A 6,625-nucleotide genomic window follows, 5' to 3' on the forward strand; every position below is an offset into this window, starting at 1 on the left:
TTCACTGAATGATGAGTCACCCCAGGTGCCAGTGAAAATTCTTAGAGATACTGGGGCTAGTCAATCTCTCTTGCTGGACAGTGTTTTAAATTTTGGTGAAGAAAGTGACACTGGTGAAGTAAATCTAGTACGAGGCGTTACAGGTGAGACCATGTCTGTCCCTTTACACAGGGTGATTTTAAAGTCAAAGTTCGTAGAAGGACCAGTCGAGATAGGGATAAGACCTAGTTTGCCAGTGGAAGGAGTTTCTTTGTTATTGGGAAATGACCTTGCAGATGGAGAAATTGTTCCTGTGGTACGGTTAACAACCAAACCAAGGATTGATGAGTCTGAGAATGATCCAGATGTTTACCCATCATGTGCGGTGACTCGAGCTAGAGCTAAAGAATTAGCCAAGACAGACAGTCCGGTGCAGTCTGATGTGGTTCCTTGTGACAGTCCTAAACAGGAAGAAAATTATGATGCCTTATCTGAGACTTTTCTGTCTTCACTGGAGGATCAACATCCTTATAGTGAGCCTGCATTTAAAGATTTGTCTTTGTCGAGGAAGGATTTTATGGTGGAACAGACAAAGGACCCTGAGTTGACAGAATTGAAAGAAAAAGCACTCTCATGTGAGGAGATTGAGAAAGTGCCAATTGGATACTATGTCAAAAATGGAGTGTTAATGAGGAAATGGAGACCTCCTCATGTTCCTGTTACTGAGGAATGGGAAGTTATTCATCAGGTTGTTGTTCCAAAAGTTTATAGGGATGAGATTTTAAACCTGGCCCACAGTATGCCTTTGGGTGGTCATTTTGGTGTGAATAAAACTGTAGGGAAGATCTTGAAACAATTCTATTGGCCTGGTTTGAGAAAAGATGTGGTGATGTTTTGTCGAACCTGCCACACGTCAGATGGTAGGTAAACCAAATCAAAAACCCCCTGTGGCTCCTTTGAAAACAATTCCTGCTTTTGGGGAGCCCTTTTCGAAGGTGATTGTGGACTGTATTGGCCCCTTACCAAAGTCTAAGACTGGAAATCAGTATTTGTTAACCATCATGTGTGCCACTTCTAGATTTCCAGAGGCAATACCCCTTAGAAATATTAAGGCCAAGACGGTGTCAAATGCTCTTGTAAAATTTTTTACCTTGTTTGGTTTGCCAAAAGAAATCCAATCTGATCAAAGTAGTAATTTTATGTCAAAAATTTTTAAACAAATAGTCTATGAGCTGGGAGCAAAGCAGATTGTATCATCTGCATATCACCCAGAATCTCAAGGAGCTCTGGAGAGATTTCATTCTACTCTCAAAAATATGCTGAAGACTTATTGCTTTGAAAACACCAAGGATTGGGACGAAGGTATCCACTTACTTTTGTTTGCCGTAAGAGAATCAATCCAGGAGTCAATAGGATTTAGTCCGTTTGAGCTTGTGTTTGGACATAGGGTGAGAGGACCTTTGGAGTTGTTAAGAGAGCAATGGGTTAATGAGGAAGTTCACTTGAGTCTGTTGGACTATGTCCAAAAATTTAAAACTCGGTTGGAGAGAGTCTGCCAGCTAGCGAGAGAGAATTTGAAAACTAGCCAGATAAGAATGAAGACATATTTTGATAGACGTGCTCGGCCTAGGGCATTCGCAGTGGGGCAAAAGGTGTTGGTATTTTTCCCTAGCCAAAATAATCCCTTGCAATTTCGTTTTTCTGGCCCCTATGTTGTTGAATCTCGAGTGACTGATCTAACATATATAATCAAAACACCAGATAGACGCAAGAAAACACAACTCTGTCATGTAAACATGCTAAAACCTTATTATGAGAGGGATTCAGTGGTGGCCTTGGTGGATGATGTAAAGGTTGTTTCTAGAATGCCTGATGTTGATGTTGAGGAAGGCCAATTTAGACCAAATATTGTTCCATCGAAACTAAAAAACCAAAATATCCTGGAGAACCTTGAAACGAAGTTGGACCATTTACAAGTTTCACAAAAACAACAGATGAGAGAATTAATTTTAAAATTTAAAAATCTGTTCCCAGATGTTCCAAACAGAACATCGATAATTACCCATGATGTTGATGTTGGGGATGCAAAACCAATCAAACAACACCCATATCGAATGAATGTAGAAAAAAGTAAACTTGTTGATCAGGAAATAAAATACATGTTGGAAAATGATATTATTAGACATTCTACTTCAAATTGGAGTTCGCCCTGTGTTATTGTACCTAAACCTGATGGAACTGTTAGATTTTGCACAGATTACAGGAAAGTGAATGCTGTAACAAAGTCAGATGCTTACCCTATTCCTAGGGTGGATGATTGCATAGACAGAGTGGGAAAGGCAAAATTTCTTACAAAGATTGACCTATTAAAAGGGTACTGGTGTGTTCCATTAACAGATAGAGGAAGGGAAATTTCAGCCTTTGTAACCCCTTCTGGATTGTATGAATACAATGTTTTGCCATTTGGAATGAAAAATGCTCCGGCAACATTTCAAAGAATGATTAATTCAGTGATTCATAGGTTAAAACATACAGATGCCTACATTGACGACTTAGTGACTGGGAATGATACTTGGGAAGATCACATCTCTGCGTTAGAAAGGTTGTTTGAAAGACTTTCCAAGGCTAACCTTACAGTTAACTTGGCTAAAAGTGAATTTGGCCATGCCACTGTGACGTATCTTGGTTATGTTGTAGGTCAAGGCAAGCAAGCTCCTGTTCAGGCAAAAGTTCAAGCAATATCTGAGTTCCCTATTCCCACAGGTACGAGGACTGTTAGAAGATTTTTGGGAATGGTTGGATATTATCGAAAATTTTGTAAAAATTTTGCTGATATTGCTCTTCCCCTAACTAATCTTCTGAAGAAGGGAGTAAAGTTTGTTTGGACAGATTCTTGTCAAGAAGCATTTGAGAAGCTGAAAGCCATTTTATGCTACCATCCTGTGCTCAAAACACCTGACTTTGAAAAGCCATTTTCATTAGCAGTAGATGCCAGTGATGAAGCTGCAGGAGCTGTGTTGTTGCAGAAGGGTGACCTTGATGATATTGACCATCCTGTAGCTTACTTTACAAAGAAATTTAATGAGCATCAAAAGAATTATTCCACCATAGAGAAAGAATTACTGTCACTTGTTTTAGCCTTGCAACATTTCAGTGTATATGTTTGCACCGCTCAGAAACCATTGACTGTATATACAGATCATAACCCATTGGTGTTTCTGAGCCGAGTCAAAAACAAGAACAGAAGGCTGTTAAACTGGAGTTTAATTTTGCAAGAGTTTGATCTCATGATAACTCACATTAAAGGCAAAGATAATGTGATTGCTGATTGTCTTTCCCGATGTTAAATGGGAAACATGTATCTGTACTAATCTGATAGTCTGTAGTTGTGTAGCATGATAATTATTAACATTACTAACTGTATGCGCGGTTAAAATTTTCTTGGGAAAATTTTTTTTTTAGGTGGGAGGTGTTACGGACTCAGTGAAAGTCCCTTTAAGATAGAGAGTGTGTGTGTATGTGTGTGTGGGGCGTGCTTACGTCAATAGAAGATAAAGGACGTAATGACGTTGTTGAAGAAGTAAGAAGAAGAAGAAGGAGAGAGAGAGAAGGGAGAGAGACACCAGCCTGCTTGTTTTCTCTATCGATGGATGAGAAACAATAACTGTGTTTGCCACTGAAATCCATGTATGGAAGTTGGAAGTAATCCGGTGGAGTTCACTTTGTTGCTGACCTGTAGAAGGAAACAGGTATTTGTGTGTGGACGACCACGGTTTGGATGCTTTTCGGGGTGAGGAAGTCACTACCGAGTAAACACTGAAGTGTCGTTTGGGTTCCATCGTGGAACATTTGGATTTCGTATGTACTCTCTCTATGTTTTTCTACATCTATGTCTTATCTTCAGACAACGGTGGTTGTTGAAGAAGCCCTTGCTCATGTTTCACCTTATGGCTTGCGGAACTGAACTTTAAGAACCATTCCGGAACTGGGAGTTTTGGACTTTGTCACACACACACACGAAGAGTTTAGTTTTGGGGTTAACGTTCGAGGTTTAACATTCTTGAATTCTAACATACTAACATTTTTTTTTAACTTTTATTTTACGTATTATCATAAGTAGTGATTAATAAAATAGTTTTTAACACTGAATCATGCTCAGTGTGTTTCTTTTGTTGCTGGTTTGTGACACTGTATTGCTCTATGATTCTATATCCCACTGAAAGACTGGCAGAGCTTGGGCCTATGTGAGTGCCCATGGTTAAACCTTGACTCTGGAGGAAGTACATGGAGTTGATGGAGAAGTTGTTCCATGTGAGAAAGTTTGGCCAGGTGAATGAGTGTGTTGGGGGCGGACAACTGGTTGGGACTCTGTGCCAGGAAGAAGTGGAGGGCCCTCACACCCTCCTGCTGTGAGATGGAGGATTAAAAGCAATTAAATACATTTAAATCAACTCAAGTAACTAAAATAAAATTTACTCTGTATACCCCATTCTCACTGGCAGCTGTTTCTTTGAATTGAACTCAATTGGTACAGTTTCAATGTAAGATTCTTCAGCCTACGTACTGTAAAGTCTGCAGACTGCAGATACTGGAATCAGGAGCAAAAACCAAACAGCTGGAGGAACTCAGCAGGTTTAGCAGCATCTGTCGGAGGGAAAGGATAGTCGACATTTTGGGTTGATACCCTGAGAGTGTGGAGGGGAGGTAGCCAGTAGAAAGAGGAGAGGAGGAGGACTGAGGCAAGAGCTGGCAGGCGATAGGTCAAACCAGGTGAGGAGGGAGATGATGGACAGATGGATCCAGGTGGGGGAGGAAGAGGGGTGGATTCAGGCGACAGTGGCTGCTGGGTGATGCATAGAGACGGATAATGAAAGAGAAAGTCTGTCAATATTTGTACTCCCCCGCTGGAGTGTGGTTGCCCAGGGGTTTGTGATTAGTTGAGCCAGACTTCAAGATTTGCACCTTCACTCAGGAGGCAGTAAATAAAAGCAGCTGCAATAAAGTCAAGTTTATTGTCATGTGCATAAGTACGGTGAGGTACGGGTACAGTGAAAAACTTGCTTGCAGCAGCATCACAGGCACGTAGGTACAGACAACACACAGAATATAAATTATAGATAAATTATACATAAAAGTGAAGAAGAAGGCTGCGCAAAAACAAGACTTTAGTGAAACAAACAAGACATAGTCAGAGAGAAGTCCCCGGTAGTGCAAGAGGATTAGTGTTCCGTTGTTGAGGGAGGGTTAGGGTTGTGCAGATCGATTTAAGAACCTGACGGTTGTAGGGAAGTAACTGTTCCTGAACCTGGTGGTGTGGGACTTCAGGCTTCTGTACCTCCTGCCTGACGGTAGCAGAGGGAAGAGGGCATGGCCCGGACGGTGGGGATCCTTGATGATACATGCCACCTTCTTGAGGCAGCACCTCCTGTAGATGCTGTCAGTGCTGGGGAGGGTTGTGCCCGTGATGGACTGGGCTGTGTCCACTGCTCTCTGCAGCCTCTTCCACTCCTGTGCATTGGAATTGCCGTACCAGGTCGTGATGCAACCAATCAGGTGGAACAGAGAAGAGCTGGACTATTATTCAGGAAGTTCCTGGACTAAAATGTTGTTTATGTGCAATATTTACAGAATTATGGAAAGCTTATCCATCCTTTTAGTCACTTATACAAAGTCTTCCTGACAGACAAATCCTGTTTATCTGACTGGGATCAAGGAAAAACCATCTCCAGCAAAATACAGCTGGATCTTCAATAAGATGTCCAAGTGACTCATGACTCGCTGGTTATGCATTAACTGATTACAGTCATTAAAACGCTTTGTACAGATGGCCTTGTCATAAGAATCAGGAGCAGGAGTTGGTTACTCAGTCCCTGTAACCTGCTCTGCCATTCAATAAGATCACAATATTATCTTGGCCTTAACTCCACTTTTCTGCTCTCTCCCTTGTCGCCTGTAGTTTAAATGTCTGTCATTCTTTGCCTTGAATATATTCAGTGACTCCCCCTCCACAGATCACTGTTGGAGATAATTCCAAAGATTCACAACCCTCTGACAGAAGATATTTCTCCTCGTCTCTCTCTGAAATAGGTGACACCTTGTTCTCAAAATATGCCTCCTGGTGCTGGATACACCCAACTGGGGAAAGACTGGCTCAGCATCCATGTTATCCATCCTCCTCTGAATTTTACTTGATTCAATACGGTCACCTCTCATTCCACTGCACTGCGATGAGTATGGGCTGAACCTGCTCAACTGTAAGTCAAACATTTCATCCCCGAATCAACTGAGCCAATCTTCTCAAGTTGTTGGTTGTTACTGGAGATGATCTCCTGGAGGATGAAGGACTACCCTCTTCCTGTGAATATTCTCTGCTTCTCTCTGCCTGACCTTTTGCCTCAACCTCTCCTTCTCTTTCCTGCTACCCCCCTTTTCTGTAACCACAACATCGTCTCCGAACTGCTGGTATCTGCCTTTACCTCTGATGTCACTCTTCCTGCTTCTATTATTGATCTCCTGGTCTTTTCTGTTGAAAGTGGAGCTCAAAGGAATTAACATTAGTAAGAAATAACATTGGACAAGTTTATGGGACTGAAAGATGATAAACCCCCAAGACCTGTATCCCAAGGTTTTTAATGATGTAATAATG

Source organism: Pristis pectinata, chromosome 6 (genome assembly GCF_009764475.1).
Source record: "Pristis pectinata isolate sPriPec2 chromosome 6, sPriPec2.1.pri, whole genome shotgun sequence".
Taxonomy (NCBI): Eukaryota; Metazoa; Chordata; class Chondrichthyes; order Rhinopristiformes; family Pristidae; genus Pristis; species Pristis pectinata.